This window comes from Tamandua tetradactyla, chromosome 13, assembly GCF_023851605.1.
Source record: "Tamandua tetradactyla isolate mTamTet1 chromosome 13, mTamTet1.pri, whole genome shotgun sequence".
In the NCBI taxonomy this organism is placed as follows: domain Eukaryota; kingdom Metazoa; phylum Chordata; class Mammalia; order Pilosa; family Myrmecophagidae; genus Tamandua; species Tamandua tetradactyla.
Genome location: NC_135339.1, coordinates 43,916,115 through 43,939,978, shown reverse-complemented (window position 1 = coordinate 43,939,978; position 23,864 = coordinate 43,916,115). Strand labels below are relative to the sequence as shown.

At 36.6% G+C, this 23,864-nt stretch overlaps 1 pseudogene; it reads left to right on the top strand.

Moving 5' to 3' along the window:
• The first annotated feature begins 20,921 nt into the window (after positions 1–20,921).
• LOC143653115 (S-adenosylmethionine decarboxylase proenzyme 1 pseudogene) lies at positions 20,922–21,792 on the top strand (annotated as a pseudogene).
• The last annotated feature ends 2,072 nt before the right edge of the window (positions 21,793–23,864 follow it).

Genomic DNA, 23,864 nt, shown 5'->3' with positions numbered 1-23,864 from the left:
ATGTGTCAACTTGGCCAGGTGATGGTGCCCAGTTGTCTGGTCAGGCAAGCAGTGGGTTAACCATTACTGCAAGGATATTTTATGGCTGGCCAATAAACAAGAAGACTCATTTATTAATTAAGACTCATTTATTTATCAGTCAGTTGATTGTATCTGTGGGTGGTTCCATCTACAATCAACTAAGGGAGTGTCTTCCCCAATGGGAGAATCCAGCTGGATCTAATCCAATTAGTTGAAGACTTTTTTTTTAATTAGTTAAAGACTTTAAAGGGAGAAGAGTTAACTTTCACTTCTTCAGGCAGCCAGCCTGTCCTGTAGAGTTCATTGATGACCTTCATCAGAGTTGCCATCTAGCAGCCTGCCCTAAGAATTTGGATCTATGTGTCCCTATAGTTGTGTGAGATGCTGGTATAAAATCTCATATTTACAGGTATCTCCTGTTGGTTCTGTTTCCCTAGAGAACCTGATTAATACACTAGCAAGAGTGGAATTAAACCACAAATAGGAGAAGGATCTGATATAGAACATTGTTAGTTCCATCTAGGCTAATATCCAGCCTGTATGCACTAGGGCACATGTAGTCAGATTGAAAATATTAAATATGTACGTACACTTTTGTTTAAAATCAAAACAAAACCCTGCCTCTCTTAGTCCCTCAGGGCCCATTTCTTCTACAAATTCCCTACACTCTTCTGTGGGAATCTTCACATTCTAAAAGACACTGCAATTCAAGAGTTAATGAAATCAAGGAGCCTCTAGCCCCCAGCTCCTAAAGGCTGCATCATTTTGAGAGATCAATATTGTATTCTGCAATTGTAAATATTTTGAATACCACCCCTGATTCTACCAATACAAAAAGCAATGATGCAAGTGTTTAGAAGTTGAGAAGAATCAGGATCATTAACCAGCTCCCCTGGGGTCTCTGATTCAAAGAACAAAGGCTAAAGGTTAAGTAATGTAGGATTCAGGAAAACAAGCCAGTTTAAATAGCAACCAGAAATTCAGGAGTCACAGAGTCTAGAGGAAACCACAGGATGGGCATTGAAGCACATGCGTGAGGATGTAGACTACTTTTCAGTTTATGACCTGGGACCACCAATTTTTTTCTAAAAGGTAAAGGGATATGTTACCTATGTAGTTACTGATCATGTAACACCCAAGAAAAAGGAGATTATACCAGGTATATTGAATTTGCTGAGATCTACTAAATGCTTTTTACTCTTAGGATATCAAATAACCAATATACCATCCACTTCTCCATGAACTTCTGGGTCCTTACAAACAGATACGGTCCTTTTGTGAAAATTGCATAATGATGCCTCTTCTAGGGGAACCATATAAACTAAGAGGCATACCCATCTAAAGAAATTACAGGGGCCCCTTCCTAAAAGCTTGACCTCCTTGCCAGCAACTTTTTGAGCAGAGTAACAGATGACTTTTAGGGTCTGCCTGCTTCCATCCCTCCTTCCTGCCTCACCACCCTGGACAAGCATTTCCACTTTTCCATGCAGGGCACAATCTACACCTTTGTATGCAATGACTCTGATGAACTCCCAACTGTATTCACATTGTAGAGTGTTTGGCTGAGTTCATTACATTGATTGGTTCTCTTGGTATAGATTAATCCAGCCTGTGTGAAGAAGTTATTTCTGAGCAGCTGTGGAGGAACCACAGCAGAATTCATACCCTTTGCATACTACATATTTTGCCCAGCACACATAATTACTCATATTGACCTCATTCGTGGTTTGCTGTTTTTATTATTACTTTCAAAATAAAGGCATGAGGTTGAATCCACAGACTTTAAGCTTTGGAAAGAGACATTTGAAAACTTATTTTAAACTTAAAAACCCTTCACTATGTCACTTCTCCTTCATGGTAGATTTGAACTCTTACAGAAACTGTTTTTCCTAACTTCATGTATGCTGCTTACATAAATCTCCTGGACCATGACAATACTTCATCTTGTTCACTGTGTCTGCCCTTTACTGTTAGCTTTTTCCTCAGTTTTCATATATACACAGATACAAGCAAAATGCATTATTTATGAGTTTGTATTGCCTGAGATTATAGCTATGATAGGCTTTCATTGCATTCTTAAAATTATTAGGAAAAAAAATTGATTTTATTCTTCAAATGTGCCCCTGACCTGGTTTGGAATTGGATTCTTAGATCTCTTAGACCCAGTCAAGGTTCAATACATCATCCAGGAAATGACTCTTTGGTGATGGTCTATTTCAATACATCACTGGTACAATGACTCCTTAATAATATACTGCCAAGTGTCACATACCAGGAGAGCACTGCAGAGCACAGAAGTCACTTTATTTATTTATTCCTGCCATGTATCATTGCAGAGTCACTAGCTGATGCTCAGGGTCAGGAACCCAGATAGGAGATCCTGCATCAATGTCATTATGGTAAGCAATATTTTTAAAGGCAAGTTAAATAAAACTGAACTTGCCTTGGGGATCATCAGAGAATAATAATCTTAATTTTGATGGAGGAACAAACATTGTTTATGCTATCAAATTTTAATACAAATTTCCTTTCAATAATGTGTACCTATTTTAAAATCTGTTCATACATTTTACTCATAATTAGACTTTTCATCATATATTTGATTATGAATCAAGACTTGCTTATTTCTTAATGGTTTAGACTAGTATGCTTATTTCTTGACCAAGAACATTTTATATGGTGCATGACAATTTTTTAACTTACTATCCCTTGCCTTTTTCACTAAAAATATCACACATCTTCTCTCTAAAGTTTAAAGTGCATTCTATACAGTAAAAGTTTTTCTTTGAAACACTCATTTAATTGATGTATCATTTACACAGCAGCTTTTCCCTATTAAGTTATTTTTTACATTATTCCTACATCATTCTTTCCTAACACCATTTTTTATCTTATGCAATCTTGTAAGAACTTGCCTTAAGGAATAAAGGAGAAACTGCTTTATTTCAATTTTTCACTGAGGACGTATTTGATGATATTTTGGTTGCCTCCTCCTGAGCCCAGTGCAATTATTCCCATTTTATTCAAAGAGTTCTTGGAAGAATATATATATGCTCAGAAATGATTTAAAGAAAGAAATCATTCATGTAGAGAATATTGATTCTAAACAAGCAGGACACATTCATTGTTCTCGTAGTAGAACTCTCCATGATATATTGTCCACTTGGAGATTAAATAAGTACATATCAAAATTAAGATAACAGTATTGATAATAAAACAGGGAAATTTGCATTTTAATTGCTTCATACAGATAGGGATGGGGCAGCAATTTATTTTATTCAGATGTTTAGTGTTAGGCATGGGGTCACTAAAGGATTCCACATGAGACAGCAAGTTAAAGCTTAAGGAGTTTATTGCTAGAAAGAAAGAAACAGAGAGCAAAGATAGAACAGGCAGGTGGGAGCCAGTGAAATCTATTATTAAAAGAGAAAGGAAAAATGGCTCTAACTCTCTTTCTAACAGCTTGTGGTTTTAAAGGAAAAACTGTTCCAAGAGGGGTGGGGTTGATGTGTGGCTGCAGGTATCACTGGGAGATGTAAGGCTGGTGCAGATCATGACTTCATCCTCGTGGTTATCTGATCTAGCCTCTGGCAGGTGGAGTGTTGGCATGTTTGTGCTCACTTTCTTACTGCTACAACAGGTCTGGTCAGAAGAGCTGTTGAGGGAAAGAAACTGAAGGGGCCCCCATGCCACAGGATCCATTTTGTATGTTAAGTTTTATTGTCTGATACCTGACATTCCTGCCTTTTTATTTTAATAAAATTGACTGGAGTTGGGATTAGATTGGGGGGATGCCTTAGCATAGCTCGAAACAATTTTTGGAGGGAGTAGGGATGTCATATTCTCTTTTTGGCTACTTCCTGCTGTGTCTGGGTGAAATTGGAGGAAAAATTGCTTTGAGCCAGGCAGAAGCATCATTAATTGGGCTGTGACAGGAGCAGGTTTTAAATTTTTGTCATAGCAGGAGTATGTTTTTAGAATTTTGCTGGTTGTTCATGGCTGCTGTTGACCTGTAGACAAACTAAAAGCTAAACATTGTAAGAGGAACGGGTTTAGGAGGAAAATTAATAGGAGAATAATTAAAGAGAAGTGAGTTGCTAATAAATTGTAAGGGGCAAAGGAATGAATTTTTGAAATCAGTTGTTATTTTTGGAGCGTTAGGCATTTTTAGGTTTCAGAGCTTCTTGGCATTGGAACAATTTTGAGGTTTTAAATTTCTGAAAAACAAACTTAAGTACATTAGATTTTTTTAGGGTTTCTAGGTACATTTTTGGTTGGGATTTGTGTTATTGTGGTGGTTTGTAATATCTGGCTAAAGTTTCCATAAGAGTAACCTTCAGAATAACCTCTTGACTCGATTTGAAATTTTTTAGCCATTGAAACTCTATTTCTTTTCCCCCTTTTGGTCAGTTCATCTATGTCAAGTTTAGACTCATCTTTGGAGATTATGTATCACAGTGCCAGGGCCAGCCATGTTCTGTGATGATAAGGTTAGTTGTATTTTGCACTGTTACTTGCCAGGTTTATATTCCTGGAAATTATGTCCCATGTTTGGGGGAAATTCAGAGTTTGGCTTAGACAGAGACCACATTTGAGCAACAGCAGAGATCTTCTGGAGATGGCTCTTAGTCATTAATTCTAAGGATGTCTAGTTTACTATTATAGAAATAAGTTTCGTAAGGGCAAGCCTTAAAATTGAGGCCTTAGCTTCCTGGGGAATTTCTAATAGTTTTATTTTTCCCAGTTCCTTAAGGGACTTTTTAGACACTTTTTCATTTTTTGCCCCAAACACTCTGAAATGTAGAGTATAAAACATTAACTTGTACAAAGCATCAAGATTTTGTTTCTTATTCCAGGTTTTATATTAAATAAAGTTGAATTAGGTTGTTTAATTTACTAGATAGATTAAATTAGATAGTGCAAATTTTGGTCAAAATAAACTTTTTTAAAAATTTCATACAAAAGTTAAAGCTTTCAAATATAGATAATATTTTTTTTACCTTGTATATTGATTTATTTTGGTTTTAACTATATCAGTTTCATCACATTTTTAACTGGAGTTTGAGGGTTATATAAACAGTAAAGTACTTCAGAATTTAATGATAATAGTTAATTCTTACAATCTGAGCTTTAATCCTTATAAGTATTTTTAAATGAAGCTTTTTTAGAAATAAAAACATTAGATAGTTGTTTATATTAAGAAATTATAGCAGAGGTTTTGTTCTATTATATTTTTATACATTTACCCGAGCTATGTTATTTAACAGATAAAATATAATCTTATATATTCATTTAGCTTTTTTTTAAGTTAAGTACATATATATTTTAGAGAAGTATTAGAGCAAAGAGGTGCAACTGACAATTGGCTGTTCCTATGATTTGTAGCCTTTTTAAAACAATTAAAACCATGATTAATAATACCATAGCATTGCTTAACATTATATAGATTAGTATTAAGACATAACATTGATAGTGGGAATATTGTTAAATATTTAGGAATTTTTACAATGTTTAAATATATGAATATTTTACTTATTTAAATTTAATTAGTAACAAAATAGAATTTTTTTAACTATTGCAATATGTCTTAAATACTTTTTATGCAATGGGTTAAGTTATTTTAGTAACTTAGCACCTTATTTATACAAGGTGAAAGAACAAATTATTTGTAACAGTTTTTTTCCTAATAGTAAAAAGACTTGTTTTTTTGAAATAAAGGATAATGCTAGCATAAATATTAATAAGGATATTATTTTGATGTAAAATATTTTAGACACAAAACTTGAATGATTAAGAAAAATTGTTTTTTAAAATACTTTATATTAAGAGCATACTAATATTCATGTTAGTACAACACAGAGAAAACAACTTTTATTTTGTATTAATACTCAGCATAACACAGAAGCTTTCGTATTTTTTTTTTTTGAAATCTAGGATAAACAGAGCTATTAAATTTTGGTTAGTACTGATTATGACAAACAGAATTCACTTTTATAAACTATTTCTTTATAACTCTTTGCAAATATTTCATGACAGACCAAATTCAGTTTCATAACTTTTTAATAATTTTTCAGTCATTTAGAACTTATAATTAAAAATGACTATAAAAAATAAAATTCATTTCATCAAACTTTTTATTACTTTATTTAGGGATTGTCATTTACAATGACTATAGCAAATAAAATTCATTTTTTAAAAAATTTTTTATTACCTTTTATATTCATTTTATCTATAGTTCTTATTTATCCAAACTGCATTATAGTTAGAAATAAATTTGATAATAAATTTACAAAGCATTTGAACGTGTATACTTTTTTTAATAATAGTATTTACAAAGGGAAGAAGAGCCAGAGATTTATAAAATAATGGAGGAAAGGAAGAAATTTATGTTTGGGTTTATAACATGGTCAGGTATTTATATACTTTATACTCAGAACACATAAATGATTATTTTATAATATACTTAAAATTTTTTAGTTTAATTCAGCAAAAACTTAAATTTTTCTTAACAATATTTTTAACTGCTAAATAATGCCAGGAATGTGTTAATTTACAAAATTAAGTTGCAGTTTTTTAAAAACTGGTTCAGAGTTTTATTTGTTTAAATGCTACATTCTTATTTAAAAGTTTTACATGTGTTATTTTTACGAGGACTTCTTACTTTTTTATTTTTTTGCTTTTTAAATTTTTCAGCATTTTTATTTCTTTGTTACCACTGATTTATATAAACCCTTAATAGGTATATATTTTAACTAGAATATAAACCCTTAGAAGCTAAGATTTATGTCTTTTTATTTATGGCAGACTGGAATTAGTAAGGTTATTATAACTTGAAATTCTTTCACATATTGAGGTAACAAATGGCTAAGTAAGAAAAGTCAGATTTTTAAAATTTCAGTTAAGTTATAAAAAATTCATTTATATTTTTAGTAAACTTTATTGATTTCTTAAATACAATATATTTGAAATATTAGCATATTTTAAATTTTATTATATTTTATATGTGTTATTATTATTAGGTACATTTCTCAGTTTATGTAACCTGTTAGGCTACTTTAAGAGGAATTTTGAGAATGCACTTTTAATATTAGTTTATTTATTAGTAAGTTTGTTTAAATTTAAGGGGAACATACTTAAGCAGAATAAAATTGCATTTGCTTAATTGAAAGATTTAGTATTTAATTTTTTCTATTTTTATAATATTTTAAAATTATAAAGAACTTTAAAAGTATATTGCATTTGCTTAATTGAAAGATTTATTATTTAATTTTTTCTATTTTTATAATATTTTAAAATTATAAAGAACTTTAAAAGTATATTGACTATTAAGTTCTGGGAACTATATTGAACTCATTGAATTTGTTTTAAATTTAAATGTGGGAAAACTTTTTAATTGGTTGCACAGATAGAAAGATATTCAGCTTAGAGCTTGTTAAGAATTTTCTTATTAACTTGCTGTTACTATCCAGAGGTATGAGATTATACATTGAAAATGCATATAGACATAAATAGGAAATATATAATTTGAAAAGAAAAACAGAATCACATAAATATTTTTGAGAGGGATAAATAAAGTATTGAATATACCATCTTATCCCATCTTCATTTTTTTGTAAAAATGGGATGAAATAACACATTCAATTTCTTACTTGTAGTAATATTTTTATTTTAAATTATAGTGAGGTCAGATTCTGTTATAGAAATAAAACTTTTTTATAGACTCATAACCAAAATGCTTTTAATTTTTAATACAGCCTAAAGTTTCCCTCTTCAAAAGAATTTCTGTAATTAGCAACCAGTTATGAATTTTTGACTAATATAAATGTAGGACCACACCAATTAATAATTAGACTGAACACATTAACTAACAAACAGGCATTAAATATTTGACATACCAAAGTGTATTAGTTAACAATTAACCAGACGTGAAGCACTTCTGTGATAGAATAGCACAGAGGAAGAAAGTGGTTGAGTTTGGGAGGAGGAGCTTTCAAACCATTTATTAATGGCGAGTGCCATGTTGTGGGGCAACATTTTTGTTGTTTTAAAGAGTATTGTGGCCAAGCAGAACTTCAGAGAAAAATAAGTTTTTTTTAAATTTGTTTTGTTTGTTTTCTTTTCTTTATTTTTTAATTGGAGTTTACTGAGATTATGAAGTAAACATCCAAGAGGAGTAGCATCAAGAAATGTTAGGGTGTTACCCATGATTATTTGCTAACTTTTAGTATAGAGGGGGAGGTTTGCTATGAGCTAGGGAGTTTGCTTGCAGGAGGCTTGCGGAGGTCTGCTCATGGAGACTTAGGTTTAACTGCTCCTTTCAAGGCTGATGGTTACCAGCTCCGCTGAAGGCTTACTGTCTCCCTAGGGACTTGTATCTGTGATGTGCTGACTCCTGTTGGGGTCCTGCAGACAGGAGGCTTACAGAAGTTACCAGCTCTGTTGATGGCTTATGGGCCAGTGTAGCATTAAGTGAGGCTAATTTACTCAGATCCAAGATCCAATCACAACAACAAAGCTGGCATTCCCAGTTTGTTGTTGTGGATCAGAAAAGTATGCAGTCTGTCACTCAGGGTGTCCCCCAAGTTGTTTTTGACTGCTCCAAAGGAAAATGCTCATGGAGCTGGAGAGTTTAGACTGAGTTTGGGCCTTAGCCAGGCACACTGGCACACCATTTTGCTGTTTTCCACAATGTCATATAGTAGGGATCCTGTGTAGTCTCTTCAGACTGGCTTCCTTCACTTAGCAATATGCATTTAAGTTTCCTCCATGTTAAATTATGTCTTTATAGCTCAGTTATTTTTAGTGCTGAATAATATTCCAGTTTATGGATGTGCCACAGGTTGCTTATTCACCTATGGAAGAGTGTCTTCATTGCTTCCAGTTTTTGACAATTATGAATAAAGCTGTAAACATTTGGGTGCATATTTCTTCTGTGGACATAATTTTTCAAGTTCTTTGGGTAAATACCTAGGAATGTACTTGTTGGATCATATCGTAAACCATTGAAAGAGACTGTCAAGTTGTTTTCCAAAGTGCAAGGTAGCTGTACAATTTTGCATTCCCACTAGCAGTGGAGAGTTCTTATTACTCCACATCCTTGCCAGCATTTGGCGTTGGGGTTTTGGATTTTAGTCATTCTAAAATGCATGTGGTGGTTTTTCAATATTGTTTTAATTTGCAATTCCCTAATGATTTATGATGTTGAGCATCTTTTCAGATACTTGTGAGCCATCTGTATGTCTTCTTTTGTGATTATTCAGCCCTTTAACCCATTTTTTAATTGGGTTGTTTCCTGTTATTGACTTTTAAAAGTTGTTTGTGTATTTTAGATAAGATTTCCTTTGTCAGACATATTTTACAAATATTTTAGTGTTGTACTGTATGTCTTAGCTATGCTATATATGAGAAAAAACATAAAAATAGAAAAGGAAAAAAAATAAAATTTCAGTAGAAAATCTTAAGGTGTCTACTGAATGCTATAGGGGTAATAAATCAGTTTAGCAAAGTCAAAGGATACAAGATCAGCATATAAAATCAGTTATATTTCTATTTACTGGAAACAACAATTGGAAATTACAATTTTAAAAATACTTTTTAAATTATCAAAATATAATATATTTCAGGATAAATTTAACAAAATAAGTGCACATATAGCAAACAGAAAACTATAAAACAAACTCTTCTGAGAGAAATTAAAGAAAATGTATCTGCAAAGATGGGTTATAGATGTGAAGACTCAATGTTATTAAGATGCTAATTGTATCAAAATTGATCTGTAGTTCTAAGACTATACCAAACAAAATCTTAAAAGCCAGTTATTGTAGAAATTTACAAGATTAATCTAAAAATTACATAGAAATGTCAAGATACTAAAGTTCCAAAACGATTTTGAAAAGGAGAAACCAGGAGGAGGACTGACACTATTTGATTGCAAGATTTAGTAAAAAGCTACCATAATCCAGACAGTTTAGTTTTGGCATATGTGTAAATACACAGATCAATGGAATAGAAAAGAGAGTCCAGAAGTAGACCCATAGATGTTGTGGTAGTTAGATTCAGTTGTCAACTTGGCCAGGTGAAGGCACCTAGTTCTGTTGCGGGGGACATGAGCCAATGGTACGTGAACATGTTGCTCATTACATCTGCAGTCGGCTAGGAGGCGTGCCTGCTGCAATGAATGAGGTTTGACTTAATTGGCTGGTGCTTAAATGAAAGAACACAATGTATCACAGCCTAAGCAGCCTGGCATTCCTCATCTCAGTACTCACAGCTCAGCCCAGGCCTTTGGAAATGCAGAAACAAATCACCCCAGGGAAAGTTGTTGGAACCCAGGGACCTGGAGAGAAGGCCAGCAGAGACCATCCTGTGCCTTCCCACGTAAGAAAGAACCTCAGATGAAAGTTAGCTGCCTTTCCTCTGAAGAACTAACAAAATAAATTCCCTTTTATTAGAAGCCAATCCATCTCTGGTGTGTTGCATTCTGGCAGCTAGTAAACTAGAACAGACGTTTTCACTTTTTTTTTTTAACCAATATATAAGGTAAATCAGTGGGAAACAAATAACAAATGGTTGCAGATTAATTTTAAATAATTGAATAATCACCTCACTCCATGCACAAAAATGAACTAGAAATGGATCATAGATTTAAATGTAAAAACTTATAGCATAAGACTACTAAAAAAGAGAAAGATTTTTTTTTCCAAATTTGGTGTAGAAAAAATTTTCATAGAGTAAAAAATCAAGAGACTACCAGGTAAAAGTCAACATACTGCACATAATCAAAATTTAAAATTTTGCTCTTAGGATGACACTTAAGAAAAAGAAAGGACAACCTAAAAATGGAGATTATATTTATAAAATATATATCTGGTTAGGGAATTGATTCCAGAATTTATAAAAATAAACTACATGTTAATATTAAAAAGACAAAAACCCAGTAACAAAAATTATTAAATATTTCATTATGCGTACTGGTTTGAATCTGTTATGTACCCCAGAAAAGCCATATTCTTTTTTTTTAACATTCTTTTTTTTCATCACATAGTTGTATACTCATCAACATGATCAATTTTTAGAACATTTGCATTGTATTAGTTAGGGTTCTCTAGAGAAACAGAATCAACAGGGAACACTTGCAAATATAAAATTTATAAAAGTGTCTCATGTGACCGCAGGAATGCAGAGTCCAAAATCAACAGGGCAGGCTGCGAAGCCGACTCTGATGGATGACCTGGATGAACTCCACAGGAGAGGCTCACCAGCCAAAGCCGGAATGGAACCTGTCTCCTCAGAGTCCTCCTTAAAAGGCTTCCCATGATTATATTTAGCATCACTAATTGCAGAAGACACTCCCCTTTGGCTGATAACAAATGGAATCAGCTGTGGATGCAGCTGACGTGATTATTACCTAATCCTATGAAATGTCCTCATTGCAACAGACAGACCAGCACTTGCCCAATCAGATAAACAAGTACCACAACTTGGCCAAGTTGACACGTGTCCCTAAGCATAACAGTCCACCCCTTGTCAACTTGGCACATATATATATATCACCTTAAACCATACTTAATTTCCAAATGAAAACAAATAAGCACACATTTTTTTTTCTTTTACCTGACAATACTCAACTGTCCTGCATATAACTGGAAACACATTAAATCTCTCCAGAATAGGGTACAAATCCTTGGGCAACATTCATTCTTAAACTTGATATCTTACAACTTAAATAATATAACATGAACAAAACAGCATTACAGTCCTCGTTTCTGTAACTGATCACATGGTCGAAGTTCATATTTATCACTACCTTCTTCCACTACCCATTCCATGTTCCCTTTACCCTCAGCAAGCACTTCAGCTGGCCATGGTTCTTTGCCTGGTGGGGTGACCCAAACCTTCATTCCTGAAGTTTCAGAGCCATTAGTAGTCCTGCCTGGATTGTGTTGTTGCAGTTTTCCATTGATTTAAATCACAGGGCATGGTAGTACTAATAGATGCCCTAGGGGATCTCCTATATTCCAAGAAAACTCTTCTTTACCTCCATTATGTAGTTACAGTCCTACTTCCTTCTGATAGTCAGGGTCAGTTACCCCAGACAATAATGTAATCCCCTTCTTGGCTTGTTGATCCAGAGGCATAAGTAGACCAAAGTGACCAGGTGGCAATCCTAACTTCCAGTTCAGTGGTATCACTGTTGTTTCTCCTTGAGGAAGCACACCCCATTTTGGAACTAAAACCTGTAGACCAGCAAAACTCAGGGTAGCAGGGACAGGAAGCAAAAATTTTCCTAGTGGATCACTAGGGGTAATAGTGAGTGGCATCACACCCATTTCCACCCCTTGGTTCCTGGACCCATGGATCCTGGCTATGGGAGAAACAGCACCATACAGCGGATGCTGATTCAGAGCATACACAGCTTCCTGGAGAACATTATCCCAGCCTTTCAAGTTTTTGCCACCTAGTTGGCACCGTAATTGAGTTTTCAAAAGGCCTATTCCACCATTCTATCAATCCAGCTGCTTCTGGATGATGGTGAACATGGTAAGACCAGAGAATTCCATGAGCATGTGCCCATTCCTGCACTTCATTTGCTGTTAAGTGTGTTCCTTGATCCGAAGAAATGCTATGTGGAATACCATGACGATGGATAAGGCATTCTGTAAGCCCACGGATGGTCGTTTTGGCAGAAGCATTGCATGCAGGGAAAGCAAACCCATATCCAGAGTATGTGTCTATTCCAGTTAGAACAAATCATTGCCCCTTCCATGAAGGGAGTGGTCCAATGCAATCAACCTGCCACCATGTAGCTGGCTGGTCACCTCGGGGAATGGTGTCATATCAGGGGCTGAGTGTGGGTCTCTGCTGCTGGCAGATTGGGCACTCAGCAGTGGCTGTAGCCAGGTCAGTCATGGTGAGTGGAAGTCCATGTTGCTGAGCCCATGCATAACCTCCATCCCTACCACCATGACCACTTTGTTCGTGAGCCCATTGGGCAATAACAGGAGTTGCTGGGGAAAGAGGCTGACTGGTATCCACAAAACGGGTCATCTTATCCACTTGATTTTTAAAACCTTCCTCTGCTGAAGTCACCCTCTGGTGTGCATTCACATGAGACACAAATATCTTCATGTTTTTAGCCCACTCAGAAAGGTCTATCCACATACTTCTTCCCCAGAACTCTTTTTCACCAATTTTCCAATTATGGTTTTTCCAAGTCCCTGACCACCCAGCCAAACCATTAGCAAGTGCCCATGAGTCAGTATATAAACGCACCTCTGGCCAGTTTTCCTTCCAAGCAAAATGAACAACCAGGTGCACTGCTCGAAGTTCTGCCCACTGGGAGGATTTCCCCTCACCACTGTCCTTCAAGGACACCCCAGAAAGGGGTTGTAATGCTGCAGCTGTCCACTTTTGGATGGTACCTGCATATCGTGCTGAACCATCTGTAAACCAGGCCTGAGTTTTCTCTTCCTCAGTCAATTCACTCTAAGGAACTCCCCAAGAGGCCATAGCTCTGGTCTGGGAAAGAGAAGGTAATGTGGCAGGAGTGGAAACTGTGGGCATTTGTGCCACTTCTTCATGTAACTTACTTGTGCCTTCAGGACCTGCTCTGGCTCTATCTCATATATACCATTTCCATGTTACAGTAGAGTGCTGCTGTGCATGCCCAAATTTATAGCTTGGTGGGTCAGACAACACCCAACTCATGATAGGCAACTCAGGTCTCATGGTAACTTGGTGGCCCATGGTTAAGCATTCAGTCTCTACTAAGGCCCAGTAGCAGGCCAAAGGCTGTTTCTCAAAAGGAGAGTAGTTATCTGAAGCAGATGGGAAGGCTTTGCTCCAAAATCCTAAGGGTCTGCATTGTGATTCTCCTATAGGGGCCTGCCAAAGGCTCCAGACAGCATCTCTATTTGCCACTGACACTTCTAGCACCATTGGATCTGCCGGATCATATGGCCCAAGTGGCAGAGCAGCTTGCACAGCAGCCTGGACCTGTCGCAGAGCCTCCTCTTGTTCAGGTCCCCACTCAAAATTAGCAGCTTTTCTGGTCACTCGATAAATGGGCTGGAGTAGCACACCCAAATGAGGAATATGTTATCACCAAAATCCAAAAAGATCAACTAGGCATTGTGCCTCTTTTTTGGTTGTGGGAGGGGCCAGATGCAGCAACTTATCCTTCACCTTAGAAAGGATATCTCAACATGCCCTACACCACTAGACACCTAGAAATTTCACTGAGGTGGAAGGCCCCTGTATTTTTGTTGGATTTATCTCCCATCCTCTGACATGCAAATGCCTTACCAGTAAATCTAGAGTAGTTGCTACTTCTTGCTCACTAGGTCCAATCAACATGATATCATCAATATAATGGATCAGTGTGATGTCTTGTGGGAGGCAGAGACGATCAAGTTCTCTGCAAACAAGATTATGACATAGGGCTGAAGAGTTGATATACCCCTGAGGTAGGACAGTGAAAGTATATTGCTGACCTTGCCAGCTGAAAGCAAACTGTTTCTGGTGGTCCTTACTAATAGCTATTGAGAAAAAAGCATTTGCCAGATCAATAGCTGCATACCAGGTACCAGGGGATGTATTGATTTGCTCAAAAAATGATACTTCATCTGGAACAGCAGCTGCAATTGGAGTTACCACCTGGTTGAGTTTACGATAATCCACTGTCATTCTCCAAGACCCATCTGTTTTCTGCACAGGCCAAATGGGAAAGTTGAATGGGGATGTGGTGGGAATCACCACCCCTGCATCTTTCAAGTCCTTAAGAGTGGCAGTAATCTCTGCAATCCCTCCAGGAATACGGTATTGCTTTTGATTTACTATTTTGCTTGGTAGGGGCAGTTCTAGTGGCTTCCACTTGGCCTTTCCCACCATAATAGCCTTTGTTGCATGAGTTAGAGAGCCAACGTGGGGATTCTGCCAGTTGCTCAGTATGTCTATGCCAATTATACATTCCGGAACTGGGGAAATAACTACAAGATGGGTCCAGGGGCCCACTGGACCCACTGTGAGACGGACCTGAATTAAACCTTCATTGATCACCTGGCCTCCATAAGCCCCCACTCTGACTGGTGGTCCAGAGTGATGTTTTGGGTCCCCTGGAATTAATGTCACTTCTGAACCAGTGTCTAATAATCCCCAAAATATCTGATCATTTCCTTTTCCCCAATGCACAGTTACCCTGGTAAAAGGCCATCGGTCTCCTTGGGGAAGACTTAGAAGAAGATTAACAGTATAAATTTGTGGCAGTGTAACAGGTTTCTCCCCCATAGGGACCTGGCCTCCCCTTCATTCAAGGGGCTCAGGGTCTGTAAACTGTTTCAAGTCTGGAAATTGATTAAGGGGCCGTGACTCTGTGTTTTTGTAATTTAGGTTAGACTTCTGTTCCCTTGACCTAGAACTCTTTTGTTTATACAGCTCCAACAAGAATTTAGCAGACTGCCCTTCTGTTGTATTTCTAGGTACCCCATGATTTACTAGCCAATGCCACAAATCTCTGCGTGTCATATAATTTTGATGCTTCCTTTGAGTATGCTGTCTATTATAATAGCCGCATCTACCCCATCTTTAGTGATTAAGTGCTGCCACCTGGCTTCTGCCAACCCGGGATCCTGTCATCCCCATTGTGTTTAAGGATTCCAGCTCAGTGAAAGCAGTTCCTATAGTAATAGCTGACCTCCACAGAAGTGCAAACACAGGGCTCTTTAGGGATGATGGTGCTAGTCTCACAAATTTATTTCTCACTGTTCTGGTAAAAGGTGCATCTTCTGGACATTTCTGGGGTGTAAGAGCAGGCTTTGTATGATAAATCCACTCTAACATTCCAATCTCTCTAAGCCTCTGGATCCCCTCATCTACATTATACCAGGGCAGTTCTGGCATTTCAACCTCAGGTAATGTTGGCCTTTCTAGGTACCCCATGATCCATGTTTCAACCAACCACCCAAACAAACTGTTAACATGTTTGATCCATGTTTCAACCAACCACCCAAACAAACTGTTAACCTTTTTTTTTTCTTTGAACTGTATGAGGCTTTTTGATCCATGTTTTGATCCATGTTTCAACCAACCACCCAAACAAACTGTTAACACCTTTTCTAACTGCTCGAGCTATAACATTGAATGCAGAATCTCTCCTTAGTGAGCCCATATCAATAAATTCAGCCTGATCCAGCCTTATATTCCTCCCACCATTATCCCACACTCTTAAATTCCATTGTCACACATATTCCCCTGATTTCTGTCTATATAAATTGGAAAACTCACACAGTTCTTTTGGAGTATAACATACCTCCTCATGTGTGATACTTTGTACCTTACCTTTAGGGCCCTGTTGGGACTTTAGTCTAGTTATAGGTCTAGAAGAAATGAGGGGCGGTGGGGGTGGGTCATGAAAAGAATTAGAAATATCTTCCAATCCATTTGCTTCAGGGTCTTCATTTGCAGTTTCATCTGGTGAAACAGGATTCATCCCTCTAGGGCTAATCCCTTCAGGAGGAGGTTGGGTGGCCAATTCCTCAAGGCAGGCTGGAGGTGGGGCAGCTATGTCCTCAGGGCAGACTATTACAGGGTTATCTAGAGAAGGCTCAGCATGGCCTAGGGTTTCAACCTCACCCCCAACATCATTATCAATCCATATGTCACCATCCCATTTTTCAGGGTTCCACTCCTTTCCAATCAATGCCCTCACTTTAACGGCAGACACCATGCAAGACTGAGATTTCAGTTTATGTTGTAAAGTTGCTACTCTAACAATAAGATTCTGAGTCTGATTTTCAGAGATCTCAAGTCTACGGCTACAGGAAATAAGATTTTCCTTCAGGATACTCATAGAAACGTCTACATCTTTCAGACGGCGCTTAAGCTTCTTCTCGTTTGAAGCCTTAAGCCCATCTCTTTCACCCCTTAATGTAGACAGTGTATCTAACAACAACCAACCAACATCTCTGTAACTCTTATTTCTACAAAACTCTGTAAAGGTGTCAAAAACATTATCCGAAAGAAGACCCATATCCAACACCCTGCACAAAAGTTAACTCAAAATGGATCAAAGATCTAAACATTAGGTCTAAGACCATAAAACAGTTAGAGGAAAATGTAGGGAGATATCTTATGAATCTTACAATTGGAGGTGGTTTTATGGACCTTAAACCTAAAGCAAGAGCACTGAAGAAGGAAATAAATAAATGGGAACTCCTCAAAATTAAACACTTTTGTGCATCAAAGAACTTCATCAAGAAAGTAGAAAGACAGCCTACACAATGGGAGACAATATTTGGAAATGACATATCAGATAAAGGTCTAGTATCCAGAATTTATAAAGAGATTGTTCAACTCAACAACAAAAAGACAGCCAACCCAATTACAAAATGGGAAAAAGACTTGAATAGACACCTCTCAGAAGAGGAAATACAAATGGCCAAAAGGCACATGAAGAGATGCTCAATGTCCCTGGCCATTAGAGAAATGCAAATCAAAACCACAATGAGATATCATCTCACACCCACCAGAATGGCCATTATCAACAAAACAGAAAATGACAAGTGCTGGAGAGGATGCGGAGAAAGAGGCACACTTATCCACTGTTGGTGGGAATGTCAAATGGTGCAACCACTGTGGAAGGCAGTTTGGCGGTTCCTCAAAAAGCTGAATATAGAATTGCCATACGACCCAGCAATACCATTGCTAGGTATCTACTCAAAGGAATTAAGGGCAAAAACTCAAACAGACATTTGCACACCAATGTTTATAGCAGCGTTATTTACAATTGCAAAGAGATGGAAACAGCCAAAATGTCCATCAACAGACGAGTGGCTAAACAAACTGTGGTATATACATACGATGGAATATTATGCAGCTTTAAGACAGGATAAACTTATGAAGCATGTAATAACATGGATATACCTAGAGAACATTATGCTGAGTGAGTCTAGCCAAAAACTAAAAGACAAATACTGTATGGTCCCAATGATGTGAATCGACATTCGAGAATAAACTTGGAATATGTCATTGGTAACAGAGTCCAGCAGAAGTTAGAGACAGGGTAAGATAATGGGTATTTGGAGCTGATGGGATACAGACTGTGCAACAGGACTAGATACAAAAACTCAAAAATGGACAGCACAATAATACCTAATTGTAAAGTAATCATGTTAAAATACTGAACGAAGCTGCATCCGAACTATAGGTTCTTGTTTTGTTTTGTTTTGTTTGTTTTGTTCTTATTATTATTACTTTTATTTTTTTTCTCTATATTAACATTCTATATTTTTTTTCTGTTATACTGCTAGTTCTTCTAAACCGATGCAAATGTACTAAGAAATGATGATCATGCATCTATGTGATGATGTTTAGAATTACTGATTGCATATGTAGAATGGTATGATGTCTAAAAAAAAATGGTCAGCAGAATACTGCCTAATTGTAATGTAATTATGTTGGAATGCTGAATGAAGCTGCATCTGATCTATAGTTTTTTTTTGTTTTTTTTTCTTTCTCTTATATATTTTTGTACTTTTTATTTTTATTTGTGTTTTCTCTGTGTTATCACTTTATTTCTTTTTCTGTTGTCGTGCTATTTCTTTCTCTAAATCGATGCATATGTACTGAGAAATGATGACCATACACCTATGTGATGATATTAAGAATTACTGATTGCATATGTAGAATGGATTGATTTCTAATGTTGTGTTAGTTAATTATTTTTAATAAAAAAAAAAAGAATTACTGATTGCATATGTAGAATGGTATGATTTCTAAATGTTGGGTTAATTTCTTTTTTTCTGTTAATTAATAATAATAAAAAAAAACATTATCCCCCAGAGTCTGGCTTCATACAAGCAAAGCATTAGGAGAATCGAATGATGATACTGTGACTATCTCCTTTGCCAACTCACTCCATGGATTGGGAGTGTCATTCTGATTATGGGAATCAGAGTCCTTAGTGTCTCTGAGTCCAGTCAGTGTAGAAAACCATTCCTAAAAACCCATTTTTAAGATTCTGTTTCTTAAGAACCACTCCTGGTACCAAGATGTATTAGTTAGGGTTCTCTAGAGAAACAGAATCAACAGGGAACACTTGCAAATATAAGATTTACAAAAGTGTCTCACGTGACTGCAGAAACACCAAGTCCAAAATCCACAGGGCAGGCTGCCAAGCCAACGACTCCGATGGATGGCCTGGATGAACTCCACAGGAGAGGCTCACCAGCCAAAGCAGGAATGGAACCTGTCTCCTCTGAGCCCTCCTTAAAAGGCTTCCCATGATTGGATTTAGCATCACTAATTGCAGAAGACACTCCCCTTTGGCTGATTACAAAAGTAATCAGCTGTGGATGCAGCTGTCGTGATCATGACCTAATGCTATGAAATGTCCTCATTGCAACAGACAGGCCAGCATTTGCTCAATCAGATAAACAAGTACCACAACTTGGCCAAGTTGACATGTGTCCCTAACCATAACATGCATCAATTCAGAAAAAGAAATAAAAAGAAAACAGAAAAAAAATTCATACATACCATACCCCTTACCCCTCACTTTCACTGATCACTAGCATTTCAATCTATTAAATTTATTTTAACGCTTGTTCCCCCTATTATTTATTTATTTTTAATCCATATGTTTTATTCATCTGTCCATAAGGTAGATAAAAGGAGCATCAGACACAAGGTTTTCACAATCACACAGTCACATTGTGAAAGCTCTATCATTATGCAATCATCTTCAAGAAACATGGCTACTGGAACACATCTCTACATTTTCAGGAAGTTCCCTCCAGCCTCTCTGTTATGCCTTAACTAAAAAGGTGGTATCTATTTAATGCATAAGAATAACCTCCAGGATAACTTCTCAATTCTGTTTGGAACCTCTCAAAAGCCATGTTCTTTTAATCTAATCTTGTGGGGGCAGATCTAATGTTGAGTGTGACCCCACCTATTCAAGGTGAGTCTTAATCAACTTACTGGAGTCCTTTAAGAGAGAAGAAATAATTTAGGGAAACTAAGAAAGTAAATGCCCCCAGTGAAGCACAGATGCTTGGAGACAGAAAATGCCCCAGGAGATGCTAAAGCTAAGAAGTGAAATCCAGAATTTTCCCCAGAAAAGCTAAGAAAAGACACACAGATGCCTAGAGAAAGAAGAACAACCCAGGAGAGAAAGACCCACAAGAGCTGAGAGAACCATTTTGGAAACAAACCCAGGAGAGAAGGGCCAGCAGACATCACCATGTGCCTTCCCATGTGACAGAGAAACCCTTGGATGTGATCAGCCTTTCTTGAGTGAGGATATTCTCTTGCTGGTACCTTAATTTGGACATTTTCATGGCCTTAGAACTGTATATTTGTAACCTAATAAATCCCCTTTGTAAAAGCCCTTCCACTTTTGGTATAGTCCATTCCAGAAGCATTAGCAAACCAAAACAGTATGCATTTTATGAAGAAGACTTGCAAATTGCAAGAAAATACATGAAAAATTTAATTCAGACATCCATCAACATGTGAATGGATTAATAAATTATAGTGCATTCCTAAAGTGGATTACTACTCAAACAAAAAAGAAAGAAAATGGCTTAGACAGTACAACCAGTGACATTAGTTAGCACTCACTCTACTGTCTGTAGTGGACTACGAGAGACTTAACTGTATCTGCCTCATATTTCCAGCAGACTCATGTTCAACTTTCACTCACAGGAAAACTTTACTAATACTTTTTTTTTTTTTTAAAGTTTATATAAAAGGGTAACAACAATAACAAAAGAACCTGAACTTTAGTAACATAGCTGGAACAATCCACAGTAGTGAAAGAAAAGATTTAATTTAATTGATTTTTTGTGGTTGTTGGTTGTTCAGTAGTCTTACAGTGATAGAGGCTGTACATTTTTTTGAAGGATGTGCAGTGTTCCATCATAAGTGTGATAAAAACTGATGAACAGTAAGCTTATGTACTCAGTGAAACTAGCATGTTTGTCCCCAGGAGACATTTCATTTTGAAGACATGTGGTACCACCCTCTTACTAAATGCACTGGTTGCCCTTTTGAAGCTTGCTAGGCATTACACTGGGTTTGACTCAATTCAAATCCTCTTTTATTCTTATAAGACTTTCATGAAGACTTCTCACCAAGGGTACCCACACCAGAATTTCCAGGAAGAACTAGAGTTTCTTAATGCAATTTTCCCAAATGGAGTAGCATATTGTATGGGACAGATGAATTCTGCCTGTTGGTACTTGCATACTCTGGATTTCCCAGAGAGTCCTGTAATTAGTCAGTCAGATCAAACCCTAGGAGTTCATATGAGTGAACTTGGCCGAGCAGTTATGGACCAGTTTCATATGAAAGATGGTGTTATTGCAAAGGATGTCACTCATGAGAGTGGAATTCATGACCTAATACCAGTTTCTGTCATTGATATCATGCTGTTCAATCCTTGTGCGTATTCAATGAATGGAATGAAATCATATGGAATTTATTGGACTATTAATATCACTCCAGAACCAGAAATTTCTCATATTAGCTTTGAAACAAACTTAAGTCAGGCTTCCTATGATGATCAGGAAAGTTGTGGAAGTCTTCAAGCCAGGAAAATTCATGACAACCTTGTTTGTAAATTAGAGTTCTAAATGCCACACAGTGCTTCCTTCACCCCAGAAGAGAAGATTGAAGAAGATCAAACGTTTTGATTTTCAGAGTGCTATGTTCAATGATTACAACTTTATTCTTACTAACTTTGCTAAAAATCAGCAACAACAGCAAAGTTGATTAAGAAAAATGAAGATTAAGAAAAATGAAAATTATAAACCCTTCCCGAACACATTATAGAAGGCTCAAATAATTAGAGCTATCAAGGGTTAGAAGACTCAGCAGTCCCTAGAAACTGACCTATCATTTCAGTTCACTCCTACTCAGAATCCCAGTACAGATTCTGGAGAGCAAAAAAGAAAAATGAAGAAAAAACAAAAAAAGAGAACATCCAAAGAGGAAGGTGATGGCTGCTTTCCAGATATTGATACTAGGAGTAATGCTTTCCATAACCACCACCTTGTAGTTGCAGGAAGCCCTAGTTGTTATCATAGTGTGATCACTTTGGGGTATTGTATGCATTATTACATCAAAGAATTAGATATCTTGCATGAATGCTTTTTTCTATGTTTAGGTATCCTATGCCACGCTTGTTGTGAAATTGAAGTACATGTAGAAAAACTCTTTTACTGCATGAAACTTTACCACACTTGTGAAAACAATTCAACTTGGTTTATGCATAGTATAATATTTCTCCAGTTATCATCCAAAATTCCCCACAGACAGTGCTTTCATCCTCATTAAGTGTTGGCCTCAGCCTAACCATCTGGGACTATTCTGTTAAATTGCTGCTGAAATTTTACATCCAGTTACCACCAGTTTCTAGGACATTTTCTCTACTAATGTTATTGAAACTTTCTACTTCATGTAGATGCTTTTTTACAACAGCAATAAAAATTTTTCTTCCATGAGTCAAAAAGAAAGAAAGAAAGAAAAAAAAGTAAAAAGCCACTGTTGTATGCAATAACACGCATAAATTTTGAAAGGATTAAGCTAGGTGAAAGAAGCTATACAGAAACTATTACATGTACTCTCTGTAGATTTTAAATTCTAAAAAAGGCAAATTTTAATGACAGAAAACAGAGCAATGTTTTCTAGGGTATGGGAGCAAAATACAGTATTGATTGTATCAGGACACAAGGGAATTTTAGAAGAGATAGAAATATATAATGATTTCTTTGGTGATTACACAACTATAAACATTTGTCAGAGGTAATGAATTGTGCACTTCAAGTTGGTGAATTATATTTTATGTAAATTATAAATCAAAGCTTATTTTTAAAAGAACAGCATTTAATCACTGTTCTCTTTTTTCCTGAAACAATGCCTTTGCCTAAACTCTTTTGTTCCACCTGCTTCTTGTTGACTTTGCTGAGTTTGCCTTTAACAAACTATATAGTCTGGAGCTTTAAACCTCAAGTTACATTTATTATCAATTTGATAGGGCTTATTGCATCCCCAATTTGGAACATCATGTATTCTCATTTGGGCCACAAATCCCTCATTTGTCCTTTGACCCGGGTCATTATATCAGGTTAAAATACAGACTCCAAAACCCCCAAATCCAAAAACCCCTTTTCCCACAACTATTATCTCTTTAACATGATCTTAAAGGTTCCAGAGTTGGAGTTATTTTCCAGGAATCAAACTTATCATCTGGCTCAGGTACTGGTCCTTTCATTCAGGCATAGTGGATCCAGCCTTTCTCTGCTGTCCGGATGGCTGTCTCAGTTGTCAACAGAATTTGATAGGGTCCTTCCCAGGACGGTTGAAGTTTGGACTCTTTCCACAATTTGATGAGGCTCTAACTGCTGGTGGTGATGGGCAGCAAATTCAAAAGGTGAGGTCTGGGCATGTAAACCAAGGTGCCTGAGGGATGAGAGAGTAGTAGACAAAGCCAGTACATAATTCTTAAGGAAGAGATCCTTTGCGAAGTCAGCTACTGGCATGGTCTGTCCTAATGCAAAATTCTTCTCTGGCTTTGGACCTGTAAAACTTTAGAATAAGTTATTTGCTGCTGAGATATAAGGAGGGACAGTCATAGGATAAAAATTCCCATTTACATAAGGGGAAAACTCATCAGACCCAAGCAGTTTTGAAAACTGCAGGACAAACTCCATTAGATTTCAAAGTCTGAGAGTTACTTATCTTCAGGACTTTAGAAAACAGCAGTCCCGCCCTTTCCAATGGCCTATACAGTGAACTGCCTCTCTCCGAATGCAACCCTGGGGAACACTGGGGAGACCACACCC